The 21,016-nt window shown below is 41.5% G+C and overlaps 1 protein-coding gene across 9 annotated transcripts in view; it reads left to right on the plus strand.

Annotated features, from left to right (window-relative positions):
• The first annotated feature begins 2,446 nt into the window (after positions 1-2,446).
• The window catches only part of ATP2B2 (ATPase plasma membrane Ca2+ transporting 2), a 406,430-nt gene continuing 387,860 nt past the window's right edge, over positions 2,447-21,016 (plus strand). For 3 of the 9 annotated variants that reach the window (XR_007630698.1, XM_050330687.1, XM_050330688.1), the window contains exon 1: positions 2,448-2,566. The gene's annotated coding sequence lies outside the window, so the exon portion shown is untranslated. Of the gene's footprint in view, positions 2,567-21,016 lie in introns of all 9 variants that reach the window. The other 6 variants (XM_050330679.1, XM_050330692.1, XM_050330686.1 and 3 more) reach the window with 4 other exon arrangements.

Genomic DNA, 21,016 nt, shown 5'->3' on the forward strand with positions numbered 1-21,016 from the left:
GTGCCAAAGTGTTTTGTGCTAACATGATCTCTTTCTCTACATTCTTTTGACCTCCACTATGCATATATTCCCCCATTAACCAGGAAAATGAGGAAGAATTCAAAAGAATTGCTAAAACTCACCTTAGAGAGATGCAATGAATTTAGGAAAAAACACAGATGGTCCTGATCTCCAAAACATGAGAAGTATTAAATTTTAGTATTTAGTTGATGCTGTTATTGTTGACATCATGCTTTAAGTAATCTTAAACCTGTACATAACAGGTTGAGTTCCTAAAAGTACTGTAGTAAAAGAAGGAGATCTTCAAAGGAGAAAAAGAAGTGGTGAGACCTCTGTCATGTGGTCTGTAAAAATATAAGGACAACTTCTAAAGCTGGCAGAAACGTATGAAATTCTACTTCACTGTTTGCATGGGGAAAGATTTCCATAGGCAGAAGGTATTAAAATGAAGAAAGCTGCCCTGTCATTGCTTATCTCAAGTGATAAATGGCCAGACACTTCTGCTATCTCACTGGGGTTGACAAAATCAGCCATAGGGGCTGAAGATGAAGAGGAAGCAAGGAAAGTAATAATTTGTACTGCTCTGGTGTTATGAATGCCAGCTGCAGTGGCTGACCCGCTGAGGATGTTATGATGGGAGGAATCACATGCTTGGAGACTGTCCTTCTGTGTAATATTTAAATCCCGAGCTCTGCACTGTGATCCTCAGTATTTAACAGGTGTAGTTGTGTGTGGAATTAGCATTTCTGGGAAAACAGTCTGCAGGATGTAATGTTTTTATGCAGCACGGAATTACCAGCCAAGTGTGTTTGCAGGCAGCCAGTAGGAATGCACATCTAATGCTTTTCAAATGGTGCTCCAATCATCTGCTTTAAATGATTAATAAGCACAGGCTGAAAATAGCACCACATTTACCTAATGTTTGCAGGATTATTTTTGTAAACATTTCATTCAGGCTTTCTCTGCTATCTTTCTAAGCATTGTCAAAACAGAGATGCTGCTACCCTTGAGTAGTTTTTCTCAGTTGGTTTGATCTTTGTCATGACCCAGGGAGATGTAGCAGGGGAAAGCACCAGAAATGTTGATTCTCAGTTGACAGTAAGCATGTGGTTTAAGATCAAATGGGAAAACTAATCTAGATATTTGCAGAATAGTTACAGGTTTCTGTTTTTCATTCCAAAGCTGATAACTGAGCTTGGTGAGAACTGTAGGTCTGGATTTTGTTAACGAGCTTGTCTGAAAGCGCTACAAAAATATGGTCACAGCTTCTCCTGGTTTTAAATAAGTCAGAAATAGGTTTTAAAGATGTGGAGGGAATTGCACTTTTGTTACGTTGGCTGTCCTACTTTTTCCTGAAGTCCTTGCTGAGATAAGGTTGAGACTGGAATTTAAATGGTGTTAAGGAAGAAGCCAAGATAGCAATCAGAATATAATTAACAGTGTATCATCTCTCCAACACGCAGGGCTGGCCAGCGCTGCTAGTCACCAATAAAAAGTGGTGGAAGATTTCCAGTATTCCAAGTAAGACACTAGTGTTGTTTGCTGTAGCAGTCTACAGGTGTTGTATGATGTGTGTGTATCCTTTACACCAAAAAAAAAAAAAAAATCCCCATCCTATCTGCCAATTATGTTTTTCTGCTCTTCAGAAGTCGCTCTGTTTCAGTTCAGCCTTGGAGACATTTGGTAACTGGTTTTAACTCTCATGGTGAAAAGATTATGTGGCACAAGAGAACTGTTATGAAATCAACTTTAAGCATATGTGTAAAACCAGGATGGTTTAATTAAACACCCAATATGAAGTGCTCTGGCAATGTTTCAAAGGTGACATCCTCTTTTTAGCAACGTTGTGAGCAAAAGTAGTATTTTCAAATCTAAGTTGTGGGGTTGAGTTTTATTACTAATTTTCCAAAAGTGGGGTGTTTAGTTGCTTAGTCTGTTTAATGCCCATCACCTGTACATTGTACTTCTTTCAGCAAGTGAAAACACAGATACGTTTTTCATTTTCCCACAGCTTCTGTGTCCCAGGGCGGGACTCTCCATCTGTCGGAATCAAGGTCAGGCCTTCCCCTTGTGATTTTTGGAGAATTCGGACTGAAAACCCGTGAGAAAAGCGAAAGAAAGGTGACGGTGTCAAACCTCTGCTACCGAACGGGTCGCGGTTGAGCCCCTCCGGCCGAGGCGGGCTCAGATCCGCCCTCACCTGCGCGGCATCACCTCTCGGCATCCTGCGAGCCCGCGGAGGGTCCGCACAGCCCCTGTGCGGGGGTCGCGCTGCCCGGAGCGGAGCGGGGCGCGGCTCAGCCCGTCCCCGCTGAGGGGAGCCCCAGGCCCGCCGGGGGAGGCTCGGCTCGGCTCCGGCACCTCGCGGGGTGGGGAGAGGCGCTGCCCGGCCCCCCTCCAGGGCTTTCCCCGCTAAGTCTGACGGAGCCGCCGCCTCCCCGCCCAGCGCAGCGGCCCCGGCGCAGGAGGAGGCGCCGAGCGCGGCCCGGACTCCCCGGGCGCCGCCGGCAGGGACAGCGGCGGCTCCGCGCTCGGCGGCTCCGCTCGGCTCCGCTCGCCGGCTCAGGTAGGAGCGGGAGCCGATGGGGTTGGGGGCAATGGAGCGGCGACCCCCGCGGCTGCCCCGCGCTGGGGTGTGACCTTGAGGGGGGCGCGGGGGGCGGCGGGGCCGAGCCCGCCCCGGAGCGGCGCCGGGGGGCAGCGGGGATGCGGCCGCGGGATGTGCTGGGGCGGTGGATGGATGGATGGATGGATGGATGGATGGATGGATGGATGGATGGATGGATGGATGGATGGATGCAACGTGCCGGTCCGCTTCAAGCTCGCAGGGGCAGGAGAGGGTCGGGAGGCGGCGGTGGCCGCGCTCTGCCCTGCCCCAGGGCTGGGACTGCCGATGCTGGAGCCCCCCTCGCCCGCCTGAGGCACCGCGGTCCCCGGAGCGCCCGCGGCACCGCGCCCGGCGGGAGCAGGAGCAGCGCCCAGTGCCAGAAGGTGATGCTCCCCTTAGAAATATCAATTTGAGAGGGTCAGGAGGGAGGTTATACCCCTCAGCCCTGCTCCCTCGGCGGGGCTGATGGAAGGAGAAGCCCGCCCGGGAGCGCCGTCCCCGGCGCTCGCCCAGCGCCTACGGCTGAGCTCTGCCACCACCGGGGCTTTTCCCCCTTCTTTTTCACGAGGGGATTTAAACGCTGTACGAGCGGCAGTTTTCAAAGCCTCGCAGTGCTCCGGCGGGGCGTTACGGGCACCTCCGAGCCCGAGAAGTGCGGCGGGAGGTAACTTTGCCCCGGTCCCCGGCGCACCACGCAGAGGTGCCCCTGGACGCCCGCTGAGGTGGCCGCTGTAGTCCCGCTCGCCACCACCTTTGCGTGGATGTCGTCAAGATGTGCTTTCCTACTGTCACTGAACATAATGGGCGCTTTTTTTTTTTTTCCCTTTTTTTTTTTTTTTTTCCCCTCTCTCTAAAATCTTGATTTGGGGACCGTACTAGAAATGGGAAAGAAGGAACACTGTCTTCCGTTATGTGTCTTTGAAAGACCTCTTGACTTGTAGGTGGAGGAAACCTCTCCTTTGCTGAATTAAACTGTCCAAAAGTTTACTTCTTTCCGTGTGTTTCTTGCTGATCATTTTTGCTTGTGGGTGTTTTCTTCCCCATCTTATTGTGCCCTTTTATCACATTACACCAACGTAATCCTGTGCTAATACATTCTTTACTTTCTTTTTATTTAAAGCGTATTTTGTAGTAAAGTGATATTTGAGAAGCATGGATACCAAGATAAGGTGCTGGGAAGATAGGCAAGCTGAAAGCAATGGTGTAGAGTAGGACTTCACTGCTGCTGAAATAAACTAAAATGTAAGTTTTTGAACGGTGTGAAAGTTGACACTGCTGAAACTCAACTCCCAAAGAGTAAAAAGATACCTTTTTAAAGAATACTGGTGTATGGCTGGTAGATACTGCGAGCCCTTAGTTATGTAAGCAGTTCTTTGAGTGGGACTGCATGCATACCATCATGTTCTCAAGTAGCACTTCGTTTCTGATCCTGTCCCCTCATCTACATGTGACTGATTTTCATGAGGTGACTCAAATAGGATTCAGCATTTTCATGACTTTAATGTGAAGAAGTGGTTGCTTGCCTGTGTATATCTGTGTATCCTGCTAATAAACTCAGTATTGTTTTTAATGACTTCATGACCTAATACTAAGCTCCATTTTCAAAGTGAAGATTGCAGTAAGTTCTTCCTAAAGTGAAAGAATATGTATTAAATGTTCAGTTTAGGGTCAGTATGAACATCTTCACTTTAACATTTAATGGAGTGAATGCAGAGTTTTATGCTACCTTGAATTCCTATCTGATATTATGACCAGCATTGTCCTTTGCTCACATGCTGTAAATCCAGGACCTCCTGATTATCCAGGCTATTGGATGTGATATTGATCCAAATGCCTGGCACGTTTCTCTCTCCAGACCACGTCTTTTAACCATTCAGTTCCCAATTTCCTGATGATGCCAAGCACATTTCTCTTGGCTTTGACAAGTTCCATGGGGAGATGATGGGTACATTTCTATGGTGTGCTGTAATGCTGTCACCCTGATAGGATTCATTTTGGGATAACACGGTGGGGGGACCACTATCATAGCCAGTGGGTTGGGTTTGGTTTGGTTTCCCCCAAATGGCCACTTGGAGATGTCTCAGGGTCCCCCCCAGTTGTGTGAGTAGAAATTAGGGCTGTTTGTCTGAATATTGATAATCCTTTAAGTGCTTGCTTAGAGTTTATCTATATCAACAAACACTGCATATTCTGGTTATTATGGGCAGTTTAAGGTACAGTAAGTGAGGTTGAAAAGAAAGTTCTGCTACTCAAAACACCCTGAAACTTGCATTGTAACTTCAGAAAAGGTGCAGGATATTGGCTGCAGTTGGGGAAAAAATAACCTCTGTTAACCACGGAGAAAAAGCAGAGCAATTATACAAGAGATAAGTGATTGTTTTAGTGACAGTCTGATGGGAGATGATAGTGGAGGAGATAATTGGGAACAGGACGAATGTTTACATTTAAACAAAATTGTGTGACTGCTGAAATCTTTTAAAATAAACATTTGAACAAAGTTCAAACTTCTGATGAAGCTAACCACTGGAATGTGTGTGTCAGACTGAAGAATTCTATTTAAAACCAGCTTTACATATTATGTATACTGTGCAGTAAATGTCAACAATTCACAAAGTTCAAAGTGGAACTTGAGCTGTCCTTTGAAAGGAAAAAAAAGTAAAAACTAGATAAATATATGTGCAGACTCTTTTTAAGTATAGAAGTGGCAAATGCAAAAGGATAGAATAGTTACAATTATCTGAAAAGAAAAAAATCCAAAGTATGTGAGAAAGGAAAAGTGAGCATGAACAAATAATATTAATGTATAATAAGATGGTAGAAATGACAGTAATGTATGTCACAGTGGCTGAGATACATTTTGGTCTCATGCTACAGAATTATCAGTTAAATCAGAAAGGCTTATTTTTTGCCAAAGCCTACTCTGAAAAAAAGTGTCCTCTTCATAAATGGAGTTATTTTGTAGTGAAATATTTCAGGCTTCCATTTTACAGGTGTGACCGAGTCTTCACATTTATGTGATCCAGTACAGCACATCCTGAGGGATGTGTAGCTGGCATAATCCTGAGTCACTCCATATGCATCAGCATGGATTTATATCTAGAGGTCATCACGTAAAAGGCCTTATTTTTACATATTTTGAAGGTTTTGTTCAGAATTCTTGGATATTTTGTGACGTATATATAAAGTAGCTGGTGTGCTGCGGGGACACCCTCCACACTCTGGAGTGTAAAGCAAAAAAGGTTCAAATATTTCATATTTAACACAATGGGAAGGGTGTTTCGGAGGGTTCATTGTTTACCTTTAAGACTGCAGAGAAGACATTTCTGAAGAGCCTTTTCCTCCACTCTGAATGCTCAGGTCAGTGCCCTCATGGCCTCAATAGCAATTCCCTTGTGGGAGCTGATTTATCTGCCTTCAGCTCTCTCTCTCCTCTCATCTAAAGGCCTTTCATTGCTGCCAGCTTTTGCAGTCTTCCCATCACTCCTATTCCAAGGCCATACATCCCAAGAACTGCTCAGCTCCCCCAGGTTGCCACTTTTGGGGTGCCAAAGGCTTGTGAAGGCAACGCTGTGGTGCAATGGCCGAGCATCCATGAGAGAGCAGCAGCAGCAATATTGTGCATTAGGCAGTGCAGTTGTCATAATAAAAGCATCTCTGTTTGCACAGTGAATTTATTGATTGTCTAGTGGAGCACCTTTAAAAAGTCATAGCACTGGGTTTTTCAGAACCAAACCTGCCTGCTTTCACTGGTGCTTTTCCTGCCTGCAGGTCGCAGTGGGATGATGTGTGCACTGTATGTGTATATGGAAACCAATCACATGGGTGTGCAGATTCCCCAAGGGGAAGGGGAATTCGTTGAAGGGACAGGATCTGGAACTGCAAGGCCAAATTACATTTCCCTCTCACACCCACCAAACCCTGCAGCAGGGTGACCTTGGATGCACATCTCAAGTTTTGAAAACCTTTGTGCATGGTGAAGCCAAAATGCTGCAGCTGTCTCTGTTCAGCATTTCTGTTTCTAAGATTAATAAGTCATTAATTCCAAAGTGTTTGGGGAATTGCCTTTAGCCCAATTTATTTTTTAATGTGCCTTAAATAACTTCTGTTGAACTTTATGAAAATTATGTCTACTTTAAAATCCTGGAGCAGGGATGAAGATTGCTTAAATGTCCTGCAGCTGCTGATGTGTGCTCTGTACCACCTGTATCTCTTCTTGAAATGGATTAGATTCAGGAGTTCTTTATTGAACAGGAGCTTTTCCTTGGTGGTTATCAGTGAAACAAACACCAAGCATATTCCTTTAGTTATCTCATTATGAGCAGGAGATTCCAAGCCTCTGGACAGCTTTCCTGTGCAAAAAGTCACAGTGTCACCTTGAGTGTATTTGCTGATCATCTAAATTCTGTCCTGCTTATTGAATAGCAATTCTTCAGCAGTAGAAGTTATTCCCACTAATGGGAAATCTTCCATCATGGAAGGTGTGATTGGATTCAGCAGAGCATACAAAATAGGGCCATATATCAGGCAATCCAGCATTTCATTTTTTGTGACTCAGGTGCTTTCTTGGTATTATAAACCTTTCTGTAATGTAGTTATTGTTTAAAGAGGCAAATACTGTTTAAGAGGATTGAAATAACAGGAATTTTGTTTTCAGGGAATGTTCCCTGTACCCCAAACTGAAAACTTCCAGTGGGCTGATGGGTTCCTAGAAAGTATTTTAATAGGGGTCTCAAAATATTTTTAAGCAGCAGTATAAATGAGGAGATTTATGATAATCAAGCAGAAACATATTCTTTGCTATCATCAGATTTCTCAACAACTACTGAAGCTTAAAGTAATTACTCCAGAAGAATTAACATTTATATTCTGTCATCTGAGGAAGTGGATCTGTGCATTTTTAGGTGCTGACCTACAGTCACAGAAAAAACAAAATGGTAGTTTTGACAAAAAACTTACACAATAAAAACTAATTGGTGGCAATATGAGGTGTATGTACAACTACTTTGCTGCACTGAACTTGCAGTCTTAACTTCAAATGCAGTGTTAATGCATTACTTTATTCTACAGTCTGCATGTTCTAATGTGTGAAGTGTTTTACAAGCTTTAAATCAGTTTATGTGAACTAAAAAAAAAAAGACTGGCATGAGTTTTGGCCTATAAATAGTAGAAAGTAATTGCTTGAAAGGGAAATGTCAAAATTTTATCTGGAAAAGATCTATTCCACGTTTGTTGTTTTTTTTTCTTAATTAAAGTGAGTACCAAGTGTCCAAAAGCCCTGGCAAAAACTGGGCCCACTTTTTGGTTAAACATACAAATGCTACAAGGACCTATCTGGAAGAGGTACAGTGATTCTTCCCGAAAGGTTAAATACTTTGAAAAATTAATGTGCTACACACTGCAGCCCCGGTGATTCTGTGTCAAGTGCTAAAGACTTTGAGAGCAATAGGAACAAGAAAATGCCATTATGGCCTGTGAAGTTTGGTGTTGATGGGTGTGTTCCCTCCAAAAGATACAGTATTACATTGCTTTTTGTGTGACCCAGCAGTGTTCCCCTCATATTTTCCCTTGGCACTGCTGACATTTATTGCTCCCTGGCTAAATAAGATGACAAGACAGAGTTACATTTACTATGAATTTTTCTTGTGATTTTTTTTTTTTTTTTATCCCCCACTCAGGCTTTGCTAGTTTCTGGACAGTAGAGAAAAATGGAAAGGTTACTCTGTGTGTGGCACTCCTGTTAGACATCCTGGCGTGACAGATGCCTTTTTAAAAATACCATTATACTGTTTGTTACTCACAGTCCACAGTGGCTTCCAGATCCCTTTCAGCAGAACTCAGCTTATCTCTATTTTGTGTTTCCACCTGATGTCTAGATTTGTACTTTGTCTGCTCACACTTCACTTTTCAACAACTTCTTCAATGCAATAAGTTTTATTTTGAATTTTGGTGTTGTTTGTTTGTGGACTAAGGTGATCTGTTTACATCGCAAACATTTTTCCCTACTGGAATTTTCTAATGTGTACAGTGAGTTGTGAATGCATTCCACTGCCAGTGAGTTTTGTGATCACTTTTAATGTGGGTGCTGGTTTGCTTGGTTTTCTTTGAGAAACTGTGCACCCACTAAGCTGCAATTTCATATCAGCCCCCTGCCAATCTGCAACCTCATATCAGTCTTTACACTCCATGAAAATATCATGGCCAGTTGCTGAAAGCCTTACTGTAGACAGTCTAACCTGCCTGGTACTGGGCTGTCCTTCTGCAGGGGCCCAGTTACCATATCAAAAAGGAAATGTCATTGGTTTGACACCCTCATTATTTTCAGGCACTTAATCCTTCAGGTGATGGTTGAACTTGTTTCAGCATTTTCCTCAGTATAAAGGGGAGGTGGAGTGGTTTGTGATTCCTTGAGTTAGACCCTCTTGTCCTTTTGAAGCTGCACACTGGTTTTGCCTCTCCATTGTCCTTTGGGAACTTCACCCTCTGTGCATTATTGAATATAATAGCTAATGTTTGGGGATGGCTTTAGGGAATTCCCTAAGTACTCCGTAGTGAACTTCATCATTCTCTCTCAGACTGAGTATGTCTGGCTTCTTTTGATACTTTTTAGCCTATTCTTTTTTTTTTCTTCAGGCCTCTAATCCTGTCCTCTTGGTAAAAATCACGTTGGAAAATTTTTTGCTTTTCGTTATCCTTTAGATGGAGACATTAAAAGAATACGAAGGAAGTACTGAATACTTCAGCTTTCTCTTTGCCATCTGTTATTTTCTCTCCTTTCCTATTAAATACTAGAGTCTCTGCTTATCTTTGTCTCCCACTTTTTTTTTCTGTTGTATTTATACATCCTTTTCCTATTGCCTTTTTATGTCCCTCATTAGTTGTTGATCCTTTTGTGTGTTGGCCCATCTGGATCAGACCTGAGACGTTTTTTCCATTCTTTTCTCCTTGTCCTTTGTTAAGTGCACTTGTTTCACCTTCTGTACAATCTCTACTGAGAGTCAAAGCCTTGAAAGACTCTGGGTGTAACAGTAACAGTCTCTTACAATGTTCCTGTATTCCCTCTGCACTGAGAATAATCTGTTGCACTATTTTATACGTGCTTTGTCGGTAATTATCAGTTTCCTGAACTCCTTGATCATCTCTTCAGGAGACATTACAAATCATTTGAGGGAGTTTGCTGAAGTTGTTACCCTGAATTGCACTTCTTTTTTTGTGCTTCCTTCACATCTTCCTTTCAAGGTACAAGTGAGTTCTCTTGACTTGTGATAATGCTTACTTGAAATGTATTGCTGCCCTTAAAAATCTCAGCCAACGTTTTCCCATTCATCAGAATAAAATACAGCTGCAGTGTTAGTAATGACTTCCATGTTCATACCTTTATCTTGTTAGCACAGCTCCACTTTCATAATATCCCTTGTTTCCTCCTCCAGGCAGCGTTATGAAAAAATGCATGTGTGTGGTGGGATGGAGAACTAAGACTCTGAGTGTTTTTATTTGCTTTCTTAAGGGGAATTTTCTCCCTTCACACAAGCTGCTTGTCTTTGCTGGGCTGTTGTTTTAGATTTATAATTAAACTGCTACAATGTGAACCCAGCCTGCATGTTTCAAGGGTTAATTCATCCCTGCTTGTAAAGCTCCTGGGAATTTTGGGTGGAAAATGCTGCTGTAAGTGCAAAAGCACTGTTTGTGTCTGACAGATATTTGTGATGTTATACATCAAGAGTATTAAAGCCACTTCCTTAAACAGAAGGTTTTTGCTGTTCTTCTTGAGGGCACCATTCTGAGAACCTTTGCATTTCAAATAGAAGAACCTGCCTGGAACCGAATACCCTGCGTTTACAATTCATCCTGCTCCAGGGAGGGAAAATAGCATTTGTAAACTTAGCACTAAACGTTGTATTCTTGTAAAGTAACATCTATGGCCTGATTGTCAAATAGGTTACAGATAATGCAGCTGAAAGGTTTGATGTATTAACAGCAGGATTTTTAAAAAGGGGAGGAATGGAAGCCAAATGGAATTTTAAGTCCTGTTGGCTTGTCAATGGAATTTGTGCATCCTTAAGGTGGATGTTTTTGAAAACAGTACTCTAAATTGGTGACTAATAGAGATCTTCCCATGATAATGGCTTACAAGTTACCATTAATAATGCAGCTGAAGGTTATTGCAGTCTGATTCAGTACCTCCTGAAAATGGTGAAAAGTTTCTCTGGGTGGTTTTGGTGGCTTTGTTGTTAGGGTGCCCTGATGAAATACTGTGCTTTTTGGGGATGGTTTTGCCCATCTTGGTAGCCAGAGGTGAAAGTCCTGAGTTAGAGGAGAAAAGGATGGTGGAGCCTTTGCTGCTGTTTATGTGCAAGTATTTACAAGGATACACAAGATCCTGTTCCCCTCAGCGTGGGAAGCACCAGGCAAAGTGAGTCTCCCTCTGCCAGCTTTCCACAGCGAAAGCTCAGGGGTGGATTTCCTTGGGAAGGGGAGTGGGAAGGGGGCTCTGCAGCGGCTCTGCTGTGCAGCACAGGCTCTGCATCAAGCACCAGCAGCAGTGCCTGCCTTCCCTCCCTCCCACAGGCACGGCCGGTGCCGCAGCCGCTGCTGTCACACACCAGCGAGGAGCTGGAGCTGCCTCTTTTCATCACTCCTTCTCTTTCTCTGCCACCTCTCGTTTTAGCTCTCTCCTTCCATTCTCAAAAAAAGTCAGGAAGAATCCTTTCCCCTTGAACCGTTTGAATTCCTAAACAGTCTTACATTTGCTGTCACTTTGGATGGAAAACTTGCCTTTTCCAGGGATGTCAGTTAAAAACCTAACAGTTTGATCCAACCAGATTTTCAAGCATCCCAGAAGCACAGCATTGTCTTTGGGTAATCTGTGTATAGATAGTATATATCTGTAGGGGACATGAGGTCTGTAAAAGAACATCACTGGATTGCTTGTATTGTCAGTAAAACAGATAAAATATTTAGAGATTTTTAGGGAGATGTGGATTTTTTTTTTGTTATCATACCAATGTCTGTGAAAAGACACTGGTTAATCAAAACAAAGACTGGTGAAAACATGTTCATTAACACTGAAAGATGAGTTGATAGGTCCAGATCCCTCTGCAACAGAGTTGTATTTTTTAAAAAATGAAAATACAGAGGTGCTAGTGTTGAGCTGGAAGTCATTCAGAAGTATTTTTGTCTCCTCACAACACCACTCAATGCTCTTTGCAATCTGCCTCTGCAGAGAAACGAGTGTACAACACTGATGACTTTTCAAGAGGAATAAAATTCTACTTCAGCCACAACTCTGCCTGAATTCCTATGTGGAATGGAGCATTGCACATGGAAGGACTCTGGAACAAGTTGGATTGAGCACTTGTGGGTGCAAATGTTGTTTGGTTCTATGTGAATGCTTCAATGCTTGGGGTGGAGTGGGATGGGATTTTTCATCATACAACTTTTGGCTTCAGAGCTTTCCTGCCATTCAGCCTCTTTTTTTTTTTTTTTTTTTTTGGTTATATTTCTGCACAAATATGATTAAAAAAATGTTATTGGAGGAGCTCAAGATGTCCATTCTGATTTGAAACCTGTGACATCTGGAAGAAAATCGTAGCCCTAAAAGCTTTGCTGTGTGAGGGGAAGGTATACAGAAGAAAAAGCCATGGGATGACTTTCAGTGTTGAACAATAAAACCAGAACAAAAAGCTTTCTATAAATAGTAGCCTGGTCCCAGTTCAGTGAAGTACTTAAGCATATGCCTAAATCTCTCCTTGTTCAACAGAGCACTTACATGTGCATTTGGATTCTGCTGGAATGAAGCATTAAACATCAGGCCTAAGTGCTTTGTTGAATTAGGGGCTGCATCTGCACGGACAGAGCTGGTGAGAAGGATGATTTTCTCCACAGACACAGGGTGTGTTGTGGGCCTTTGTGCTGTAATCTTTTCTCTTAGATTTCTGATGTTGTGCACTGACCGGTTAACGTGGAGAGCTACTGGATGTGAAAGTTTCAGGCAGCGATTGTGTTCCGATATTCCGGAAAAATTGTGTTCTTTTGTTGCTTGCAGATTGATCAGACTTACTGACAACTGCTGCCCTTGTAGGACCTGTATTATCTACCAAAGTTGAAGTTCCAGTTTCTCAGTACGACGTCTAGAGTGAGGATTTTCCTCAAACATCAGAGAAGCAGTTTGTGCTCAGCAGTTCAAAGCACGGGCCTCTAGCCCCAGGTACCCCCAGTGACACTGCCAAGGAGTTTTCAAGTACATGTAGAAACCACCTGGCTCTCAATTTTAGGGTTACCTACATAAGATCTCTTTATTTTCTTAGAAAATATTTAGCCCCTCTTTTCTTGTAATGCAATTTAGTTGACCACTGCATTTTCCCCAAAGTTTTAGTCCCTTTTAAAACAGAGCTCCTAACTATTTTTGGTCGTCTTGTCTCTGGAAAGGCTTCACATAGAGTTAGTAGTGGTTGTGGTGGCTGGATTGATCAGAAATTGATAATTAGAAACTGTGATGAGGCTGAAATAATGAAAATATAGTGCATCCTGTTTTTTTATAACATGGACATACACAGCTAACCAGGCATTTTTTTTTTCATTTGTAGGAAAATGGAGTTTATAAAATGTACATTTCCACTGAGATGGAAACTTGAGTGTGTCACTCCCTTGTCAGGGATTTTGAGATAGAGATTGGCTTTTGAGAAATCTACTCCCAGTCCCTGCTCTGATTGACAGCACAGCTTTCACATCTCAGATCACTTAAAATTAATCAGCTCAGGATTCCCCAAATGTATATTACTTATGAGACTCACCTTCACAGCTAAGGGTACTTATTAAAATTTTTCTTTCCAATGGAAATCTGGGTGAAGTAGTGAGTAGTTGGACTGCTGATAAAACAGAGTTTTGACTGAAAAATATTCTGATATTTTAATGAAACAAAATTACCATGGTGATTTGGTGTATATATATATATATGTATATGCATGTATACATATATATATATATATGTGGCAAGTGGATCTAGAAGACCACTTTCAAAACCAGTCTTTGAAGTACTGGGACTGCTTAAAAAGAAGTCTGTAGGGCCCAGGTCATCCCCAGTGCTAACTGCCTGTCAGTCCTAGACACGATTCCTTTGCTTTGTTTTCTTCATATTCTTCTGCTGAACAAGTCTGTTCAACACCTATTTTGTGTGGGTGTATTAAGTCCCCACCAGGAAAAGCACACTGTAAGAATGGTTAATTCAAATGTTATACATTTGAGCTGATTAAAGAAACTCTAATCTGGATCCTTATGTAGGAAGTTATAAAGGACTTTCATAATTTAAACCAGATCAAGTCTGTAAAGTCATAATAAGCTCACGTAAATCTCCCCAGTGTAATAGTTGAAATATTTCAGTTGTATAATTAAAAACACCCCTCTGTAAATATCTGAGTGAAGATCCCTTGTTGCTTTACACTATATTTGATTAGAGCAGAGGCAGCTTTGAAGAAGGGCCATTTTGGTCTGATCCAAAGGTTGGCTGTTACAGGTCCTGGTGACGTCGTGGTGGTCTCTGACTTCATGGGCTGCATTTGGCACTCTAAGTTACACAAAATGTGCTTTATCTTCCTGAACTTGGTGCTGAGTGAAGGGCAATTTCTACAACAAGGGTCAAAATATCTACTACAGATGGGATCAAAATACAAAACTCAGTCTGCAGAATGACTGCTGTTAAAATGACTGAAGTTTCACTGTGTGATGTAATTAAGCAGGTTGGTAGACAAGGGACTAATGAACTGCTCTTTGTGAAATTTGCAGATTGAGTAACTTCCAATAGGATATTGCTGGGGAAACACTGGATTAGACTGGAAGTAAACTGATGAAGTGTTTGATGGTCTAATGTTGGAACCACAATGAGCCAAACCAGTTCTTTTAAATATAACTCTCTATCAAGCTTCCTCTTCACTGAGAAGAAGTTCAGCATTTTAATAAAATATTCCAGAGCTATTTTGTTAAGGTTGCATGGCAAATAAATTCTTAATTATTTAGTCATTGAAGGTGCCAGAGGCCTTTAAATCTTGCTTCCAGGAGAAGGAAAAATATTTTATGCTATATATGAAGTACCAGTAGTAATTTTAAACACAAAAAAAATTTATAATTTTTGATCAAGAAAAATAATCCAAGAAACAGAATCAACTGTTCCTATTAGAAAAAAAAAACATTTTCAAAAAAAGGATTTTGTGTGTGTTAGGTGATATTGTGAGTAAAGTTGAACAAAATGGTCATGCTTATTTAGTTAACAAAAATATTTAATAAAGGAAAAGGTAGTGGGGGAACATGAACAGTCATTAATTCCTTTGCAGTGCCTTCTGTGCATTTTCCTGCAGAGAGCTTTCAACAGATTTTAACCTAAGCGTGGCTTCATCAGCTGGGTACATTCTCCTCTCTCCCTTCCTCCACCTCCTTGGGAAATCGAAATCAAATTGCATTGTGCAGCAGATTAGCAGAGAGTTGAGTAATCAACTTGCAGAGGCAGTGATGACCTGGAAGCTTGGCTGAAAGTCCCCCCTCCCCCAAATCCAGGGCCGTGGCATTTTCCTGGCTGCTTCCTTTCTGTTTGAGATGACCTACAAGTGAATATGGAAATGGGTACAGGAGAGAAAGGGTGGAAATAAGGGAGGAAAAAATGTATCTGTCAACTCAAACCAATTTATCCTCTCATTTCAAATTCTTCCTGAATGTGGAAGGCAGGTTTCCTTCGGCTGCATTCGTGGATCAGCTCCTGTGTGTCTGTGCTGCTCTCTTGCTTTAGCACGATGGGGTTGATGGCAGCTTTTTGTATTCACTGTTCTCGTTCTTACACAGCAGGATCGGGGATGTTAAAGGGACAGTCACAGTGCTCAGAATAGCTTTGCTCTGAGAAACTCAGAACAGTTTCAAATTGTGGGGTTTTCTCTTTCTTTTTCTTTTTTCTTTTCCCTTTTTTTTTTTTCCTTTTTCTTTTCTATCCCCAGTCTATTATCCAAGATAGTTTTTTTACCACCACAAGGCTTGGTAGGAATTGAAGTTCTTCCCAAATCAGTCCAGCTGTTGTAATCTTTGCTGGATTCATAGAAATAACACAACACTCTTATTAATTCTATGAATGGTTGGTTGAGACCATTCTAAGGTAAAGGCTTATATTTAAATACAACATACATTAAAGATGCATACTATGTATTTATTAACATGCACAATCATGTCTTAGCTTTCTGAGGGACAAACAACTTCTCCTGTATGTAAAACTGGGAATTACAAGGAACTTCTTGTGAAGCACTTTCTACCTACAAATATTTGTGAAACCCTGTCCAGCTCTAAATAATAAGGCAGGCTGCAGGTGGAGATGTGATCTTAGAAGACACCAGATTCAGTGAGGATGGTGCTGGAATTCTCTAGCCAGGGAGACACCAAAGAGGTGTGCTTTTTATAGGTGAGTGTGGGGCTGTGATGTTACTCACACATTATTAAATTAATTAACTTTCTGTTTCTGGCACAGGTTTTTCTGTGCATCATCTCTATTGTATGTGATGTTTCCTTGCAAGCTGTAGCTCCTGGAGTTAGATAATACTGCAAAAACATCCTTTTTGTTTAAAAAAAAATCCTTCATAACTGCACAGAAAGATATTTAAAACTGCCTCTAATGCTGCTTTAAAAAGGAACAAACCCTTAAATTTGTTTATTTCTTCCTCATTTCTATAAGGAATGAGCTGATTAGGATTTGGTTTTGTTTTTGTTTTTTTGTTTTTTTTTCAATTTCTTGCTAATAATGTCCACAAGATAATTCTAGGGCTGCTTTGGAAGCCAGTTCTCTGCTACAGGAGGACTCAGCATTAGTACAGCTGCAAGAAATTCCTGGTGTGTAACGTTGCCCTTTTAATGTTCAATTGAGAGTGTAAAATAGCATTTAAACTCACTGGGGCAGGAAGTGCACGGAAAGTGGAGTATCCAGTTGCCACCAGGTTTACAGACACAGAGTCACTTAATGAACTTGAGAAAAGTGGCTTGAAAATGAAGAAACTGCCCATCTGAAGTCTGAGCCTTGATCTGCTCTGGGGTGCCGTTGTACTGGAATAGATTATAGAAATTAAGTTGTAGCATTTGGCATTTTCCTGTGCTTGAAAAAAGAAAAAAAAAGAGAGCTAATTCCTCTAGAAATTAAGTCCAAGTTTTATCAGATTAGTATCTATAAACTTAGTATTGAAGCCCTACAAACAAGACATTTTTATCAGCTGTGTTACATGGGGCTCCACTGTGGTTATGGTGAGGAGAAACTGATGTTGGAATAAACCCTCCAAAGAATAATTCTAATTGTAGGCTTAAACTTTCAGAGGATTCACCTTTCCTGGTAGGCTATTTTAAAAAGATAGATATATTTGATATATATCAAAATACTTTTTAGGGATCAGCAAGGTTATAAAACTAGGTAGTCCCAGATTAGGATATCCTATAATCTGTTTTCTGGGCAGCCTCAGGAGTGAAGGGGATCCTGTCTGAGCTCGTTTTTCAGCACAGTGGGGCTGACTTGTGTGTACTCTTGTGCTACAAACATGACAAGTATCTCTGCAGACAGCAGAGTTTGGTGTATTGTGTGTGTTTTCACTGGGAGAAGTTTCAGGTCTGATGACGGTGTGAAGTGGATGAAGGCATAAAAAGTGGATTGTATTCCCAGGGCTCTCTCAAAAGAGCATGCAGGGAAATCCTTGGCTGAGTCTGCAGTTCCTCTCAGGTGGGGAAGAGCGTGTTTTGTGTCTGCCTTTCTCAGCATCCATCTCTACTTCCCCTGACTTGCAGCCCTGGAAACTGGAGGAAAATTAGCATTTAGAAAGCTGGGCTTGCACAGGCCACTGGAGCTGACAGAATGACCTGGGGCAGCCAGGCAGGACAAGCAGAGGAAATGCCTCGACCAAGAGAAAGTTTGTGGTTTGTGGTGTGAGATGGGTGCAAAAGTGTCACTGCCTCAACTCCCCCAAAAACCTGCACAGAAGCAGAGGGAAGTGGCAGAGCTTTATCTACAGGTGTTTTGTGTTGTTTTTTTCCCTGTTGGACTGAAGATGGGCCACTGCTTAAGAGTCCTCTGTGGGGAAAATGCCCAACAGACCTGAAGTGTGTGTGTGTTGGACCTGCTCTCCTGTCTGAGTGTCCAGACTTGCTCCAGGTATGGTTTTCCATTTCCTCGGTGTTCTGTTAGCTTCAGGCTAAATGCAGATAAAGGCAAATTCCTGAGTGCATTTGGATGGGGAGGGCTTGCTCACTCCTGAAGAGAGCACAGATATGTCCTCATTGTTTATCTGCTTCTGCATTTCTGATAAATCACTGCTTTGCTTCAGTTTTTCTGATCTGATAGTTCAGGAAGTTTCTCATGTGGCCGTCACTGGACCAACAGAAGGGGAATAGACTGACAATCTACTGCCATGTTATTACATTACAGAAATTATTATGAATAAATATTACCTTTTACAGATAATTAGTGCAGAAAATAGGTAAAATACTTGAAAATAAGCACTGTTACCAGGGGCAATAATACTGCTAGGCAGAGATATTAGTAATGTGTGTCAAAAATCACATTTTAATTACAAATGTTTTTAAGAAAACATTGGTAAGTTATTCTTCTTTTGCCTCCCTACTGATGAAATGATGTCTTGTAGTTCCCCTGTAGAAACAGAGAAGAATACAACTTTTTCAATAATTGTAGGGTAGGAAAATGGCAATTAAGGCTGAATGTGATTCCAAGCTATTGAATATATAAACAAAATTGTCCATACATCTTATTTCTAATGGTCACCTAATCTCTGAGTCTGTATAAACAGACAGCAAGTTTCTCCTTCCTCTACAGGTCTTACAAAAATAAGCTTTCCTTTCAGTTTCTGCCTTTTAGTGTGCATTAAGTACTTTTAATTTTCAGTACAGTTCCTCTTTGTGTAGCTGTTAAGAAAGATGATCCATAAAGATTTATAAAAAATAATTATGGAGACATTTAATTGCTGTTTAAATTCTTTTAACATAGACACAAGAATTCTCCATGGAGTCATTTGGTTGTGTCTGTTAACTCTAAAAATTCACTTTCTGCTGAGAAAGTGCAACTGGCTCGGAAGTGCAACCAGCACCAACCTGGCAAAGCTTTAGAGCTTGTTGTAAATCTGTCAATGCCTTTCAGCAAAGATTGTAACCTCAGATTTGTTTAGTGCCGTTCGTGTCACATTTGGAACCCCACGCCAATGAGTCAAAACGTTTCATGGGGTCACGGTCAAATTTAGAAACGCCAAGTTTTAAAGTAAATGATGTGCATGAGAAGAAGAATGACTTGTGGGAGCAGAGAAGAGAAACCTTTATGGAGCTCAAACAAGCCAAAAGCCTCATGAATTCCAGGCTCCAGGACAGGGCTGTGCTGTTTGCAGGGTTACCAGGTATTAATTACCAGCTCTCCATACATGGCAGATTTAGGGAAGCCAAGACCCCGATGCATTCTGCCTCACTCTCGGCCGATTTTCCTGTTCTGGTTGATCTGGTTTTCGGTGCTCTTTGATTTGGCAGAGATGAGTGTGTGTGTGTACAAACACAACATCGTTTAGTTACAACTGGGGGTAGGTGGGGAGTGTGTGAATGCACATAAACACTCACAAGCTGCCCTCAGTATCATTTATTTAATACCCAGAGCAAATAATATTTCTGTTTTATTTATCCTGGGGGTGCAAAGGGAATGTTTTCTTCTCTTTGTTTGTTTTAGGGGCAGTAGGCTAAATAGTTTTCTGAAAGATGCCATTTCATGACTGACTACTGAACAGAGCAGAGAAACATAGCAGAAGTGACTGAGGAAATTAGCAATACATCACATTTTCTTGGCATTTAAATATTTTGTATTTTATGAGATTGTTTCGTGTGTCTCCCTTGCCTCTTGCTAATATGTTTGACATTTACATGCACACCACGATAATTAAAGTGTTTTTTTCTGGCCTAGATGTTGTAGAAATATAGTGCATATTTATTCTTTGCATGTGGACATAGACTTTTATACATGAGTACTTAGATTTCTGTTTTTCTTCTCTGTTTTGGGTTTTCACGTTTTGGTTACGAAGGTATTAAGAGAAAGAATAAATATCACATAAATATCACATAGCTCTCAGGGGCTGAGATGTTGCTTGGACCATTCTGTGGGCAAAGGGACCTCGGTCAGTTTAGCAGTAAATAGATGTTTAAAGCAGAGGGCTGAAAATAAAATTAGAAAGTGATCACTAATTGGCATCCTGTTGGTTGGCTCAGCAAGGGACTACTGAGATAGAAATAATATTTACACAGGGCCTGGGTACCAGTGCAATAAAAAGGAATAATGACTGAGCTACTTTCTCATCCTTGGAAGTGGCCCTTCCACTCCTGGGCTGGAGGTCTGTTTGTGTGACCCCTGCCCTCTGGGACTACCTCTGCTCCAGGTAAGTGAGTGACTCCACAACCTTTTATCCTTGCTGAAATATTAATTATTTTTAGCATTCCAAACTAGGAGGAGGCAAAGTATAAATGCTAGTTGTTGAGGAAGGGAGGAGTCTGTAAGAGAAGACCTCAGAATTCACTATACCAAGCAAACTTACAGCAATTTTGGTTTTTTTTCTGCCTCTTTCTTAACTGTTTCCTTGGCCCATCCTCTCTCTGTATTCCTAGGTAAGAGCTTAGAGGAAGTTACATTCATGTTGCTCTCACATTTTTTCCAGCTCAGCCTCTTGGTCAAATATGACTTAAAGAAGAATTGGTTTTAGTCACGACCTCTTTCTCTTACTCCTGCACTGCCCAGCTCTCCCCAAGACACCCTTATTTTTTCCTGCTGGCTGTATTATCACTGATCCCATTGACTTCTGCAAAATATTCCTCTGGTAAGTGAGTGTCATTTGGAGAAATGACATTCTCTTTACTGAGGTTTTCAATCGACTGCAATTTGACTGGTTTCTCAAGAAAACTCAGTCCGTTTACTTCCAGACTGCTGCCTGATAAGTGATATGGACAACCCCCTCCCTAAGGACTGAAAGTAGGAAAATCTAAGATGCCTATACTTGTTTGATCATAATCTAATTCTCCAAATGGATTAAAAATCTAAAGTGGGTATTATTTTTAGGCTTGTCAAGAAAAGCACACATGCATAATTCAGATTAGAGTGTTTCCACGCTCTATGGCAGGGGCTTTCATCTGAATAAGTGCAGCTATTTCTTCATCCAGGGCATTTCCCACCATCTGATTATTGCAGTAGCTGTATGTGCTGTTTACAACGTGTACAGTAAAAGCAACACATGTGCTTTTTATCTGACAAGTGGTCTAAAAGCTCTCTTTGTTTGTTTTACTGTAGTCAGAAATTCTGCTGTTGCAGACTTGGATTAAAATGGTTTGACTTTGCGAGAAATACTTAACGAGGAGTTGCTGAGATTAAAT

The sequence above is a fragment of the Myiozetetes cayanensis genome, unplaced genomic scaffold (genome assembly GCF_022539395.1).
Source record: "Myiozetetes cayanensis isolate MyiCay16 unplaced genomic scaffold, myiCay2020 scf43, whole genome shotgun sequence".
Taxonomy (NCBI): domain Eukaryota; kingdom Metazoa; phylum Chordata; class Aves; order Passeriformes; family Tyrannidae; genus Myiozetetes; species Myiozetetes cayanensis.